At 41.1% G+C, this 16,458-nt stretch overlaps 1 protein-coding gene across 1 annotated transcript in view; it reads right to left on the bottom strand.

Moving 5' to 3' along the window:
* The window catches only part of LOC112105814 (protein-glutamine gamma-glutamyltransferase 5-like), a 60,165-nt gene that overhangs the window by 33,070 nt on the left and 10,637 nt on the right, over positions 1-16,458 (bottom strand). The window lies entirely within an intron of this gene.

The raw sequence follows: 16,458 nt of genomic DNA, 5'->3' as shown, positions 1-16,458 counted from the left end.
ATATAATGCAACCTGATATAACACGAATTCGGATATAATGTGGTAAAGCAGCGCTCTGGGGGGGCGGGGCTGCACACTCTGGATCAAAGCAAGTTCGCTATAACGCGCTTTCATCTATAACGCAGTAAGATTTTTTGGCTCCTGAGGACAGCGTTATATCGAGGTAGAGGTGTATAGTTAATACAGCTAAATATGCTAACTTTCAAGATCTCAGATGCACTTATATAAACCAACAGATAAAATAAACACATTCCATATAATCAAATGGATTAACCATTTCAATTCCATTCTTAAATATATTCTTCCACTCCAATACACCACACTAACAGAAAACTTGAAAAACTCTCACACAATTTTACATACACGTTCTTTAGGAATCTTTAGTACACCATGAAGAAACAAAGGAACAGATTTTCTTGTGTATTACAGACCTTTTGCACCAATCTGGAATCACAGCAGAGACAGAAATCAGTTCAACTAGCCAGCTGTGAATTCCCCTAATATGTGGGAGATCTCTGGCAGCACTCACATATCCAACCTCCTCTCTACCCCTGGGGCTGGTATGGGGGTATGTGGGAAGCGTCTCAGGGAAAAGGCTCAAGAGCACTGCATTCCAGCCAGACCTAGGTAAATGTTTTGGATGAATATTTGCTGAAACATGCAGTTTTGGGTCCACCAAAACTATTCACAAATTTGGGTCAAATTCAGGGAATACTTTTGGCTGGAAATTGTGTTTTTAAGTCAAAATGTTTCGTTTTGACATTATCAAAAATAAAATGTTTCAATGTTTCATTTTGAATGACATTGTTTTGCAATTTTACTACATTTATTAACAAAAACAAAAATAATAAAAAACCACCCTAAGAACAAAACAAAAGGTTTGCTCAACCTGAAATAATAATTATTATTGTTTGCTTTTTCATGCCAGCAAGAAAACTCCCCAAAAATCCATGTCAGGTTGACAAAAAATGGTTGTTTTCCCCCTGATTTTTCAGTTCAGCCACCAGACTCTAAAGAATCCATTATTTGCTCAGCTCCAATTCTGGCTAGTCCTACCTGGTATATTGTTCCTTGAAGACACTGTCAGCTGATATAGGTTACAGCAGTCACCAGGCTGTTCTAAACTATGCTGGGGCTGAGGCAGATCTGCCTGAAGAATCAGGAAGGTGTCACAGATTTCCTGATGGCATCTACTTTTTCCATTAAACATCCAAAAAAGAGGGAAATTTTATAGTTTGATGAGTGAATAGTCTCATGAAGTGACAGTGAGCTCTATGTCTTTGTGTTTGCCCTCTACCCAGATCTCTGGCAGCACAACTCAATGGGAGCATCACTACCAAAGACTCTCCATGGACATAGTTGCCACCAGCACCTAGAAGGTATATTAGCATTGCGAGCTAAGCTCTGTCAGGCCAGAAGGTGAATGTGTGTCCTTCATAGCTCCACCCTGCCCATTCCTTGGCCCAGCCCACCCCTGTTTTCCCTAAACCCTGGACCTACCAGAATGTTCTCCAAAAGTATCCAGAGGAAGAGGACATGGACTGTGAGATCAACTGGCCCCCCTCTTTCCTCAGAGGGAGGAGAGATTCAGAGACAGATTTGAGGAGGGAAGTTGGGAATATCCATAATTCGGAGGTGTATATTGCCATACTGCAATTTAAGGGCACTTGTCATTTACACACCCAGATAAACCTCTTTGATCTCAGCCAGTAAAGTTGTATGTTAATGTCAGATTTGCACACATCTTTATTAACAAGTAAACTGACAAATTTAATTTGGTCTGTATGTTTCATGAAACTACTTTAGAATCTTGGTTTATACGTTTAGATTAAACTGATTTATGCATGCAAATCATCCACAATTTAGTATATAAACTTATTTTTTCATGCACTGCGAGAACCAAGCTAATTCCAGAACTCCCAGCTGGGTCCCAGAGCCCCTCAAGCTACCTTGTTAGCAGCCTTCTTGTTGATTCAGTCCCTCACTCTGCATCAGGAGTCTCCAGTCCCTCTGTCTCATTACTAAACATCGAGTATTCAAAGAAAACACCTCTTGCCCATTAGGTGGAAACATGGAACACTCTGCATAAATTCTATGCTTTAAATACATCGTTTATTTTATTATTTTCTTCCCCTTCCTGCCCTAGCTGTTTTGTCATCTCTTCTCCATTCTTCCCTGGAGCTTTGGGTTTCATTGCTCTCGTATCACCCCACTCCATGCTTCTCTAATCACTTTGGCTCCAAGGAGCTTACTTCACTCCCACTGTTGCATTAGGTTTAATGACTGTTATGCCACTCCTTGTCCACAATCTCAGTGTATTGGGATTAATCACTATTTTTCAGCCCCCTCTCAATCCATCCCCTGTTGCTCTTTATAATTCTGATTTTTTTTAATGAAAAAGCTAATTTCAAATATAAGGTATATATTATATGCCAGATTCTCTCTGTACACCTGTGCCTGTGTAAAGGGGCCTCATAGTGGGTTTAAATCAGGGTTCTCAACCTTTTCCTTTCTGAGGAACCCCCCCCCTCCCCCAACATGATATTAAAAACTCTATGTCCTACCTGTGCCACAACAACTGGTTTTCTGCATATAAAAGACAGGGCCGGCGTTATCAGGTAGCAAGCAAGGCAATATACCCCTATACATCAGGACCCCCGCAAAGTTAAGTTGCCCAGGCTTTGGCTTCAACGCCAGGTGGCAGGGCACAGGGCCCTGGGCTTCAGCCTCATGCAGCGGGGCTTTGGCTTTCTGCCCTGGGCCCCAGCGAGTCTAACGCTGGCCCTGGTGGAGAACCCCCAGAAACCCGCTCGCACCGGACTCCTGGTTGAGAACCACTGATTTAAATTATACTTAAACAAACTTTTAGGTCCATTTAAATTGTTTTAACTTAGTGTCTGTGAGAATGAGGCCCTATGCTTTTCTTATGACAAAATATATACAAAATAATGCACAAAAATATATACAAAAAGAAATGCAAGTCTGAAAAATATACATTTTGCCTTGTACAGTAACTCCTCACTTAAAGTCATCCCGGTTAACGTTGTTTAGTTGTTAGGTTGCTGATCAATTAGGGAACATGCTCATTTAAAGTTGTGGAATGCTAACGTCGTTTGACAGCCGCCTCCTTTGTCCACTGCTTGCAGGAAGAGCAGCCCGTTGCAGCTAGCTGGTGGGGGCTTGTAACCAGGATGGACCAGCAGCCCCCCATCGGTTCCCCTTATCAGCTCCTCACTCCACTAAGTTCCCTGTGCTGCAGCCTCCCAGCAGGCTAGCAATCGGCAGTTCAGCTGTCCCTCCCCCCACTGCCATATGCTCCTCCTGCCCTCTGCCTTGGAGCTGCTCCCAGAGACTCCTGCTTGCTGTGCAGGGGGGGAAGGGAGGAGCATAATGTCAGGGTGCCCCCCTCCCCCTTGCTTCTATACCCCGCTTACCCCTTCTCCATATGGACACGGACGGAGAGAGACAGAGAGAGCTTGGGGCAGCAGCTCTCCTGATCCACTTAAAAAGACAATGCACTTAAGAGTGGGTCAGCTTACTTAAAGGGGCAGTGTGCATCTCTCTCTCTCTCCCACACACAAGGTGTGTGTCTGTCTCTGTCTGCTATGCTCTCTCCCCTCCCTCATGTTCGTGTTGCCTCGTGTGTGAGGCTACATTAACAACAATGTGTTAACCCTTGAGGGCTCAGCCGAGTGCTAGTTCATCATTTAGCAGCAAGGCATTCCCTGGGAAATATCCCTCCCTCTTCCACCCTCTAACTTCACCACCTCAACCAAGCTTCACAATCATCATAGCTGTGAACAGTATTAAATTGTTTGTTTAAAACATACACTGTGTGTATATCTATATAATATATAGTTTTTTGTCTGGTGAAAAAAATTTCCCTGGAACCTAACCCCCCCATTTACATTAATTCTTATGGGGAAATTGGATTTGCTTAACATCGTTTTGCTTAAAGCCACATTTTTCAGGAACATAACTACAACGTTAAGCGAGGAGTTACTGTATTCAGGCAGCAATGTACATAGATTTTGCTCATATTTTTGACAGATGTTTGACTTTTTTCCCCCACCTTCCCATCTTCTGCTTCTAATTCTGTCACATCAAATTTCCCAACCATTCACCTTTCATTTGCAGTGCATAGCAGCTCAAAAGTGGATTTGCAACAGGTTCAAGCTGTTTTGCCAGTGAGGATAATGATCTCCACCCAGGTTTGTTTGATGTCTTCTGAGTCAGCCAAATCTTCTCCTCTTCATAGTATTTATACTTCAAAATAAAAGGCTCTCAAAGCGTATCCTGTCCATAAAATAGAAATATTTAGGGTAAGACTTCACCCTAAACACTGATGCTCAGAAATAAGTCAGAGAGAGTAATTTTAACTTCAAACATACCTGGGAGAATCTTCATGCTGACAAATATCTGATTATTTCACAGGACATTTTGACCTAGTCAGTTCCTTGACTGAATTCTGTAAAAATGGAATGATGGCTGTACTAAAATATAGATCAGATGGTTTTATAGGTTAGCAGCAATCACAGTGTTAAGAGTCTTATGGTCCTGAAACGTTGCACTTATTTCAGATTCTTTCAATTAGCCAATGTCCAGAGTAAGGAATTAACCTGATAAAAACCTCAGAAGTCAGCTGTTCATCTGACTCATGCAGTGTTCCCAAGCTGTGAGTGCAGGCTCAGAGCTTCCTCATGTGGTGTTCCTTAATAGAATGTGGGTTCATAGTATGCAATATGCAGTATTCTAAGCTCGAGAGTGAGAAAATTTGCAGCAATGCATCGTGGTACGCAGACAGAGAATGGTTCATGCATTGCTCTCCAGTGGAAAGCGGACAAAAAGAAAAGCACAGCTAATGTGGGCTTTGTAACAGCAAGTGGGCATAAAGTTGCTCATGTATTCAGAGGAGAGTATCATGTCTAGAGTATGGCCCAATTTGGTATTCTCCAATGGAATGTAGGTAGGTACATGCTGTGTTCCTCAGTAGTGCGTGGACAATGCACGACTCATGCAGTAATGTGTTAGGCACAAAGCATGGATAACAGGGCATTCTCACCATGAAAACAATGGGCACAATATGTGGCCTATGCAAACAGTCCTCAGTGAAAGGTTCACAAGTACAGAGCCTGTCCAAGGTATACACTCTCTTGGGGAGCTGATAGGCATTCAGCATTCCCCAGGTGCTCATTACCCAGTGGAGGACCAGAGAATTGTCTATTTAGAAATGCATGAAACTTTTTCACCCATATATTTCATTCCATGCGTCATTTCCAAGCTAATCATATGACTATTCATTATTTACAGTGCATGCTGGTCACCTTAGTCATACAGTGTTTTTTTTCTTTCTTTCTGAATGGATAAGTGAAACTTTTATGAGGGAAAAGAGAGATATTCCAAGATGGCTTTGCAAATGTGTCTGGAGCAAACCCCTACCTGTGTGAATAATCATAAAACTTTCTCTCCCTACAAATGTTCCGGTAAACAAAAATATTACTTGTATGATTTTTTACAGAAAAAAATGGCTTGTGAATACTATCAAAGTGACTTCACACTTACTATCCAAATAAATATTCACCAATACTTCCCCATGTCCCCACACCAGTAGTCCCATACCTCTTGTCACAGTAGAGAATGGATTTGGGTTATGCCAACTATTTACCTGTACATTGCAAATCTGAGCATTTCTCAGGCAGATTCTTTAATGTTGCTATATATTTTTCACAATAAAACAAGCAAATGGCTAATTATGTGCTCGCATACCCAATGAAAAGTTTTTCTAGTACACCCTTGAAGGAGGGTACAGCTTTCTCCTTGTGATTTAGGTTGCGAAATTCCATAATATCCCAAACTATTAAACTGACAACTAAGAAAGTGGATCAATCCAAATGGAATGATTAAGGTGTTACAACTCATTAAACTTCTCCACAGCACAGAGTAGGACATGATGGAATTTAAGAGCTTTTTAAATAGGGAAAGTTTATAATTCCATATAGATTCTGTTGCAAAGATTAAAGCTCTAACTCTGAATGAAGAGGAAATTTATTAAAGTTCCAGATACAACAGGACAGCTGAAAAATGCAATTTGTGTTAGTCTATTGAGCATTTTATCACTCATGTATACACTAATTTACATCTACATATTTATAGAAATATACATGCACAAACATAAATTTGCTGATAATGACAGCTACAGTTAAGGTTGCATTAAAAATTTCCATCATAACCTCTGTTTTCACATACTCATACTGTAGGTTTCTGCAAAAATCACAGGACCAGATTTTGATAACCAGATTTAAGCTGAGTAACTCATTAGTCTACAATTATTCCCTTTAACTTCAGTGGGACTATGTAAGGGACTCCATATATAAATAAAAGTATCAGAATCTGGCCCAAAGTCTGAGGATATCACGATAAAGTGATAAAAAGAAGTTGATCATATGGGTTATAGGCATTCAGAACACACAAACACAGTGAAATACAATTGTAAAATATACATCTTAGGTTAAAAAATTTAAGTCAAACAAGGCAGCTGGAAATCTATAAAGTCTTTATACGGGGAAAAGTTAATTAAAGATGTTGGTAGGTAACTCAGCTTCTATTTTCAGCATAAGAAATAGAGAGAGAAACAAGTATCCAAATCTCTGTCATATGAGTTATTCTTGAGACTGGTCATTTTTCCTGTGTCTAATTCTTTCCAGATTTTTATATGCCATCTGTCCAGTGCATCAGAACTATCCTTTCTCCAATAAGCAGCAATGGTGACCCAAACCGGCAATAAAAAAGTAATAGCCTGTTCTGAATAAAGCTAAAATTCTGATCACCACCAAATAATAAAGCCATTGTGGGAGATAATACAAAATGTTAACTGAAGATCAGGTTACTCTGTCTTTCAACCAGAAGCCAAAATCTTTTTATTTTTGGACAGTTGTGCCATCATAAAACCAGATTGTACACAATCTCTACAATGTAAGTCATTTTCAGAGAAACACTTACTACATATAGGTTACTCTGGATTAGGTTAGTGCCAATATTATATGAATGAGTCTATGGTTAACTGCAAATGAAATTTATTTCATATAGCAATATATCAAGGATCCAATTTATTATAACTATGAATGCTGATGTCTCTGCCAGCCTTCCATGTAATCCCAATTTTCAAGGACTTTGGTCAGCAATTAGAATAATTTTGTGCCCATAAACCTTTTTCATGTCTCAGAGAGACAGTGGATTAAAAACTTATGTTGCATGATATATAACTAAAGCAAAAATACTGAAATGTAGTTAATTAATATCCTACTTTGCATCTGCTTTTTCAAGTTTTAACATCTTACTATTATGGATAAGCATCTGCTTCCTACCACATTTAGTCCAATTGCTTAAAAAAAAAACAACAGGGACCTCATCATACCCTAATAAACTGAATGAGAGTTTGGCCATAGACTTCAGTGGGAGCAGGATTGAGCCCTAAATTAGGCAGTGGGGGACAGGATGTATCATGAAAGCCATCCAACATGACTAAACATGTTGGCAATTTGTTCCATACAGTTCCAAGTGTGAAATGTATTGACACGGAAATATTTTTTTATATCACATTGAGAAGCAAATAGTAGAAATTTTAGATCTTTATTAGAGATTGTTCCTTTCCCCTTTGATTTTTATGTTGGTCCCACATAAACAATAAACTAATAGAACGTACGTGCAAGACCAAATATTCAGCTAACGAAAAAGCTTCCACCAAAGAGGAAAACATATACATTATATAAAATGAATGGATTCTTGAGAAATGTAGCCATGTTTTCAGATCTCTATTGTATAAATCACATTTAAGGTTAGACATTGTTTTCAATGGCTAAAACTTCCAGATTATTTTAAGTCACCTGTCAAGTGAAGGTGTCTTGCTTTTTGCCCCTCCACCCAATCTACATTGACAGTAATGGTCTTATGATGTGCAGTCGGGAGCTTAATGACTCACAGTGTTTTATAATAGACTGAAACTGCTCAAAGGAAAGAATCAAGGAGTATATAAAGGCCTGGGTATTCTTTCCACCCTATAATCTTTATGCGTACGCTTTCCTTATTACAGGCTCCAAGATGCCCAGTGAAAGCTGCTGTAGTAACTTTGGTGATATTTACATATGAAAAGCTTCCAGCTAATTATATTCTAACTGTTCCAGCTGCATAATAAGAGGATCGAGACCAAAAAAAAAAAAAAAAAATAAGGCTTCTAAAGAAAATTAGAAGCTGTGCAAAACATTAAAGAGAGGACCAGATCAAGCTATGCTCAGCAGAGAATCAAGATTGGAATAGCAGTGGCTGGTGCAGGTAAGGGATAAGACACTTTGTTAGAACTATGTCAAGTTCCCGAACCAGCTGAAGATAATGAGTAAGATGTATTAACAAAAGCTAAATATACTGTAGGTCCCTGAATATACTGTGGGGGAATCTTCATCGGTATATAGAATATAAACATTTCACTATCCATAACAGATTTAGAGACACTCTATGGAATTTTGGACTTTTCTAAAGCCTGATGACTTGGAATTCAGACAAAAGGAAACAATGAAAAGTGACTGGAACACTAAATAACCTCATAAATGAGGAAAGGAAAGAAAGATTCCAAATAGGATGAAGTAATTTAACATCATTAAGATAGTTAAAATTTTTCCACATATCATGATGAGAAATTGTTTCTAAATATTATTTCATGATAACAATTCAAGTGCGTGACTAATTCAAAAATTTTTGAACAGATGCACATTATTCAGATTGATTATAGGTGATGGGTCCTGTAGGCATAGCTAAAACAGACAGGCACCTATTAATGGCTACTTCACTCATTATCAGAGAGTCTAAAGACATCCAAACCCTATTTATATAATATTATGGAGGAAATATCTGACTCTGCAGATTTTATGTACAAAAGCCTCAAGGCAGGAATGCAGTAGATCTGCCCCAGTTCTGCTATACGGTGGGAGGAAGTAAATGTGCAGATTATTATACATGGGAAGCACCGCAAGCATAATAATTCCACTGAGTTGTCATCAGTCCTCGGGAATGCAAAGCAGGGAGAGCTGGTGTGTGGTTGGGAAGTTAGTGAGGTGTGGCCAGTTCGTTCATGGACTCTATGAATCCAGTGGTTACAAAGTCCAAATGGAGATCAGCGTGGATCGTGGTTGCTACAATACTCAATTGGCTGTCGCAGTAGCCCCGACCCAGCTGTGCATGTGCACCATGCCCAATCTTTGGCTTGGGTGGGGATTATTCATCAGCCATGCACAAAACTTTCACTCTGGCTTTATGCAAAGGATCTGCATGTTACCCTATATGCAAATATTTATTTGTATTATGACAATCTATAAAAAGCAACAGAGGGTCCTGTGGCACCTTTAAGACTAACAGATGTATTGGAGCATAAGCTTTCATGGGTGAATATGACAATCTAGTTTGCTGGCAGTTAAAAAGTCTTAGTACTTAACATTGTCATTCAGGATACACATACAAAAATATGTCCGTAGATATGGAATGAATTCCTCATAGCTAAAATAGTGGAAGAAATCAGTGAAGTGGAAAGGACCTGAAACACATGTCTACATTAGAACCAGCTATCTAGTTAAAGTATTTTTCTCAAAGCAGGAGTGTCAATATAGTGTTGTTTATTTGGACTCTATAAAATAACCACAAATGCAATTAGAATTAAAATAGTAATCTAGGTAAAGTGGTGTTGAATTATATGAAGAGTAATATACAATAAATAACACAGAATTAAGCATAGTAAAAAAACAGAAATGCAAATAGTATTTTGCAATCTGAATATTTTCTGCATCTTTTCCTAGGGTCAGTGTATTTTCATTTAATTTGTTATACACTTCTGTTTCATAGTATGTGATCCAAAACATTTTTAACCACATTAAATAAAACATACAGTGTTTTGGTAATTTAATCTTCCCACCTAACACAACATATTGCATTTTATTTGACTCTATAACTAATACTCAGTAAGATATTGGTTCATCAAATTACAAAATTCAATATTTTTTCTGGGTAATGGATATATAAAAAGAAATGACATTTCACTCAGACACATTGCTTTTTATGGTGTGTCACTTATAAGTGTCATAGGAAGTCCAAAGCCCAAAGCATTTAAGTTGTGAAACAGTCAACCTGCTGTTCGATTTTTATATCCTCTCCCTTTCTTTAAAAAAAATGGCTTAATTCACAAATGTGCTGTGCACAGCTAAACATAGTTAAGAACTGAATCAGAAGTATCAGACATAATAATTCATTCTCTCTACTGTAAAATAAATTGCAGCCCTATTTTAATTTTATACTGGGGGAAGCTCAGATATTACTATTTGTTCTGACAAGAAATATAAAAAAATATAGCAAAAATTTGTTAACTAAAAATTGCATGGGAAAATTATCTTTATTTCCCACCTTCACATACCCCAGAAACAAGTAAATATGCTTAAACTTGAAAAAAAAAAATGAAAAAGCATCTGAGTTACAGTTGAGTGGAAACAAACTCCTGAAGGACTAAAACTTATTTGTACATGACTGATTTTTCTTGTCTGATTTCTGACAAATAAAACTGTTGTCATGCTCAGGTGACCCTTATGCCTCCAGACTGGAGTCCTTATACACATCATAGTTGGCTCACAGAAGAGATTAATGTTAATTTTATAAATAGTTGTTCCACAAGATGCAGTAGAGCTGACTGGAAAAAAAATCAAAATTGGAAAAGTCATGATATTTTTTTCTTCTAAATTTCGACCAAAAAAAGTGTGTGTGAAATATTATGGGTTTTTTGAACCAGCTCTCACCTGGCATGTCACCAAGACAGAAGATATCTGATCAACACAGCGGGGGACCTTAGGCAAATATATGATTGAAAGGTGACATTTCAAATTCTGGACTTTTCCCTGCACATGGTGGTCCATACTTAGAACCCAGTGAAATTCTTTTATATTTTAGATAGAGAGAGAGAGAGAGAGAGGAATTTTGTTTTATTTTATCCTCCCTGGAGGGTGGGAAGCCCTGGGGTTTCCTGCCCGTAGGAGTGGGAGACCACGAGGGGAGGGAGTGGAAAGCAAGCTTGCCCTGTATTCAACCACCACCAGCCACTCATAGAGGGTTGAATGTGGGCTGGGCCAGACTCCTCACTGTGTGCATTGCAACTTTGAGTATGCGGGGGCGTCGCAGCGCTACTCACTCAAATTTGGCCCAGCCACCCCTCCATCATCATGATGGAGGGGTGGCCAGGCAAAATCTGAGTGGCATTGTGCCAGAGATTTTTGTTTTGTTTTATTTCATAGTATAGATTGGTTCTCATATTATTTTTAATTACTTCACATTTGCAAAAAACCCTCTGGGCTTTACCAATACTGGATGAAGCTCTGCCTGAGTGGTTACATCTCCTTCATGACCAGAGACTCATCCCCATTAGCTGCAGATTCTGTCTCTCCTTCTCATTGGGAGCTATGTGGCAGAGGCAATCTAGGCTTCTTCTCTATGATTCGAGCCATGGAGAATCTTAAAAAGTCCTAGTTGTCCTCCAGGGTTTTAACCATAGAGAACCTACCTAGAACATAGCCCCCAACATGGTCCCAGCCACAGAACATGTGGTAGAGTGTGATGGATGGAGTGGCACTACATAGGCAGTTACTCTAGTTGTGTCTCAGTGGCAATACGTGGGTTGGGGAACCACACTTTAGGCAGGGTCTCTATGATCAGCGAGTGCATTTTTGTGGAGCCATGGAGAAAGTCAAGGAAGAGAGGCAGGGTGAAGAAAACCATATATGGGATGTGGAAATTTGAGGGATGCACATGAGGAAATTTGAGGTGGAGAGCCAACCAGAGAGAGGGAGGTGTGGTGAAAGGGAAGTCAAGGGGGAATATTTGGGAAGAATTATTGATGCAATAATTGGCAGAGGCCCTGGAGGTTTTTCGCCTTCCTCCGCAGCATGGGGCAGGGGTCGCTGGCTAGAGGATTCTCTGCGATTTGAAGTCTTTAAATCATGATTTGGGGACTTCAACAGCTGAGTCAAGGGAGAGAATTATTCCAGGAGTGGGTGGGTCAGCTTTTGTGGCCTGCATCATGCGGGAGGTCAGACTAGATGATCATAATGGTCCCTTCTGACCTTAAAGTCTATGAGTCTAAATGAAGTGATGCAAATTAAATTATGGAAATGAGGGCATTGTCTTATTTGCATAAACGCTCCAGACTTCTGGGTCTGCCTCCTCAGCAGACACAGTGTACCAAACTGGAAATTCTAGTGCAACAGGAACACAGCAGTTAACAGTGTCAACCAGCTGGCTACTGACCAGTTACAAGTGTCTGTATTATATTAGATTTCCTTACAACTCATTTCAAGTGGGGTTGCATAGTTTCTGACTGGGTAAAGCTTGGAATAAAATATTCTGTAATTAAATTGTGATGAAAAATAATGTTTCTAGATATCCTAATGGACAGTGAGGATTGAGGTGGACAGTGCTTAATCAGAAACATCTGTTCAGCAGGTGGCTGTTCAAATCTGAATAACCATGGCGGTTGCAGAGGGTAAGTATATTCATAAATATACTTGCGTGAATTTGCGAATTGGGGAGTTTTACATACCCTAATATGACTACGTGAGTAGAGGCATGCAAAGGTGATTGTGTTTACCAAGCAGCTTTTATAGATATCTCAAAGCTTATTATTTTAACACTACTTAACAGTTTAATGTTTCTCCTTTTTCTTACATATTGTTACCATGTTGAAACCTTTTAAAAACATAATTAGAACATTAAAATAAACAGCTTTTTTAATTGTATTACTTTACCTTTATTGGTATGGACATCAAGGAAAGAGCAACTTTGTTTCCTAAAGAGATTTCACTTCATGGTACTTATCCCTCATTTGAAGTCCAAATCATCTGTTCACAGGATCATAACTGGTTGTTATGGAAGTCATGTCAGATAATGATGTAGCTGTCACATGTTTTTAATGTACTTCCTTAAGAATTGCTCCACCTTAAGTACACAGTGCTGGTATCCTTCAAATCCCTCTTCCTGTTTTTCAGCCAGGCTTTGTTCCAGTAGTGATGTGTTCCATTGATCATGGCACTTGAAGACCATGGAGGCAGAAAAGAATTAGTGTAGTGGCTGAGTGGAGAGATTTACTGTGAAGATAGGATTTGGTTTAATTGCCCATGTAAGAAGCTATCCATTTTATACTGAGGACAGATTGGGTAATTCAGGGATGGTGGGGGCTGGAGCCTCCAGTGATGGGAAATTAGGATCTTTTATTCAGGAGACATGAGTTCAAATTGGGAGAGAAGATTAGAGGAAGAAATGGAATAAAGGATTGTGGCAGGTGCTGTGAGGGATAAAAAAAGAATCCACAATCCAAAGTCTCTGCAGAGTTTTTCCTCCCCCCTTTGAAAAGCTCTGAAAAGAAAGACAATTACTAGTTGTTGGTTTTTAACTTGTATTTTTATAGTCCGTCATGCGAAGAAAATTCCAGTAAAAAAGCCAATGGAGACAATGGAAACTGCATTGGAGACAGTGTATCATGCCTACCACAATACAATATCCAGGGAATGATCTCTTTTTTCCTGGCAAACACAAAATAACCTTTTCCACGCAGTACCATATCCCTGACATTGAAATACTTTACCCTGTTCATACATAGGGGTTGATGGTACAACTTCTCAGATTCTCGTAGTATGACTGAAATCTCATCATGACACATGGAGAGGTGGGCTACATAGCATAATATTGCAACTAATAGGTGCTCTAGCATCCATGGCACCAGCAACATTGTTTGAGCCCAAATCCCTAGCAAATATTCCATGCTGTACCATCAAGGAGGAATAGAGGGAAGGTGGGAGGTGCCTCAGCTAATTCAATGATTTGCTAAGAGGAAAATAAATGGAGATGCCACAGTAGCCCTTAGAGGAGTTTTCATCCTAATAATGATAAGCCTTAGATTCCCAAAAGCTGTGGGAGGAGATCCGTGCTGAAATGAGAGATTTAGGTAGTAGTGCTATAAGATTTCCTCAATTTTTCGGTGGCTGTTTTCTTTCCCCAATTCAAACACTGTGTCAGAAATGTCTTAGCAATAATGCTTTACTCTGTACTCATGAAATCCATGATGTGGGCCTAGAACTGGGCATTCTCCCATAGGCCTGAACACTCAAAATATATACGAAAAGGACCATACCGGAATATACTGTACAACAACTATATGGTCACTTGCAAAGACCAAGCAGTTACAGTTGCAGCCTCTATAATTGGACTCACTGGATTTTTGACACTGGGAATGGAATATGGCCAGACCTATGAATCCAAATATATCCCTAGAGTAACTCTTTTAACCTGAGTTTATTTGAAGCAGGGACAAATTTGGCAGAGAGGGTTTGGGTGTGACCTCCACAATTCTAATTGCCTGATGGCAGCATTTAAAGCTGACCAGTAACATACTAATATCAGCAGCTAAGGGTCCAATGCCTCTTAAGCAAGACTTAAAAGAGGTGGCAGTCTCTGTTACTGATATACTACCAGAGTTACATCTACTTAAATAATCCTGAGGTTGATACTGAGATGGAGAAAGAGATTTAAATCTGGTGTGAGCAGTGAAGCTCAGCAGGACTCACAACTAGGTGAGCAGTGCATACTGCTGAGAAATCAATGGGAGAGAAGATGTCTTTTATAAAGTCATTAGACTGAGAAAGCAACCTGATCGGCTGATGAGGATTCTGAGCTGTGTGATTATGAGACCCAGCGGTCCTGACAGGGAGCATGCTCATTTGTCATAAAGAAAGTATCATATTCCAGGTGGTTCTAACACAGTATCAATTGCACTTCTCTGTTGCTGGGTACATGCTGCATCGTGGCACTCCTCAGAAGTGTGTATAAATGGGCAGAACCACAAATCCTGTTCTTTATTAACTTGTCTATTCCTCTCACTGTAAGAATACAATTACTACTTCAAAATATCTTCCTGCATAACTTCATTTAGTTGCTTCAATCTCCATTTGTCTATTTTTGATTATAGATATTTGCATTCAGAACAGCTTAGCGCGCCCTTGTCAGAGCCCAGGCAGAACGGGGCAGAGTGTTATATTTAGAGCGGGGCGCTGAGTGGGACAGAGTGTCATACGTAGAGTGGGGGGCAGGGCGAGAGAGTGTGCCATAGGTAGATGTGGTGGCAGAGCGGGAGAGGGGGCCATATGTAGATGTGGTGGCAGGGCGGGAGAGGGGGCCATATGTAGATGTGGTGGCAGGGCGGAAGAGGGGGCCATATGTAGAGTAAGCATCAGAGCGGCACAGAGAGCCATAGGCAGAGAGGGGCACAGAGCGGGACAGAGTGCCATATGCAGACTGAGGCTCAGTATGAGGCAGAGTACCATATGCAGAGCGCAATGTGGAGCTCCGTGCCGAGTAGGATGCAGGGACCCATGTGGAGTTCCACATAGTATGGGAGGCCAAGCCCCTCGCAGAGCGGGACACTGTGTTGCATGAAGGGCCCCACTTGGAGCCACACACAGAGCGGGCCGTTGGGACACTCACAGAGCGGGCCGTGGGGCGAGACACTGGGGCACACACGGAGCGGGCTGCAAAGCGAGACACTGGGGCGCATACCGAGCGGGCCACTGGGGGGCTCAAAGATTGGGATGCAAAGCGAGACACTGGGGCACACACAGAGCCAGACACAGACTGAGACATTGGGCCACACGTGGGGTGAGACACTGGAGCAGGCATGGAGCCACACGCAGCTTCAGTCATTGGGACACTCGTGGAGTAGGACGATGGAGTGGGCCCAGAGCTACAAACAGCTGAAGGCATTTGGAGACTCATGGCATAAGATGGTGGAGCGGGCACAGAGCCACCCATAGCTGGAGGCATTTGGAGACTCATGGCGTAGGATGGGGGAGTGGGCATAGAGCCACACATGCCTTGAACCACTGGGGCACACACGGGGTAGGATGCTGGAGTGGGAAGAGAGCCATACATGCCTTGAACCACTTGGGCAGACATGGGGTGGGATGCTGGAGCGGACCTGGGATCACTCATAGAAAAAGAAACCGGGACTCCCAAGAGGCGGGACACATTGTCACACACAGAGCGGGACACACTGTCACTCATGGAGTAGGGGGCACTGGCAGCCGCAGCACGGTACACAGACTCGCACATGGGGTGGCCAACAGGGAGGCACACATAATCATATATGAGGGGGCCACCAGAGTCACCCGCAGGGCCGTACGCAGAGTTGCACACAGGGATGCACACATAGTCGCACGCAGACTGGGGGTCGGAGTCGCACACAACCTGTGGGGCAGAGCTACACTCAATCTGGGGGGCAGAGCCACACACAGTCTGTGGGGCAGAGCCGCACACAACCTGTGGGGCAGAGCCGCACACAACCTGGGGGGCAGGGCCGCACACAACCTGGGGGGCAGGGCCGCACACAAC

This window comes from Terrapene carolina, unplaced genomic scaffold (assembly GCF_002925995.2).
Source record: "Terrapene carolina triunguis isolate 2854851 unplaced genomic scaffold, T_m_triunguis-2.0 Scaffold58, whole genome shotgun sequence".
NCBI classification, from domain to species: domain Eukaryota; kingdom Metazoa; phylum Chordata; order Testudines; family Emydidae; genus Terrapene; species Terrapene triunguis.
This window is presented reverse-complemented; position numbering and strand designations above follow the sequence as displayed.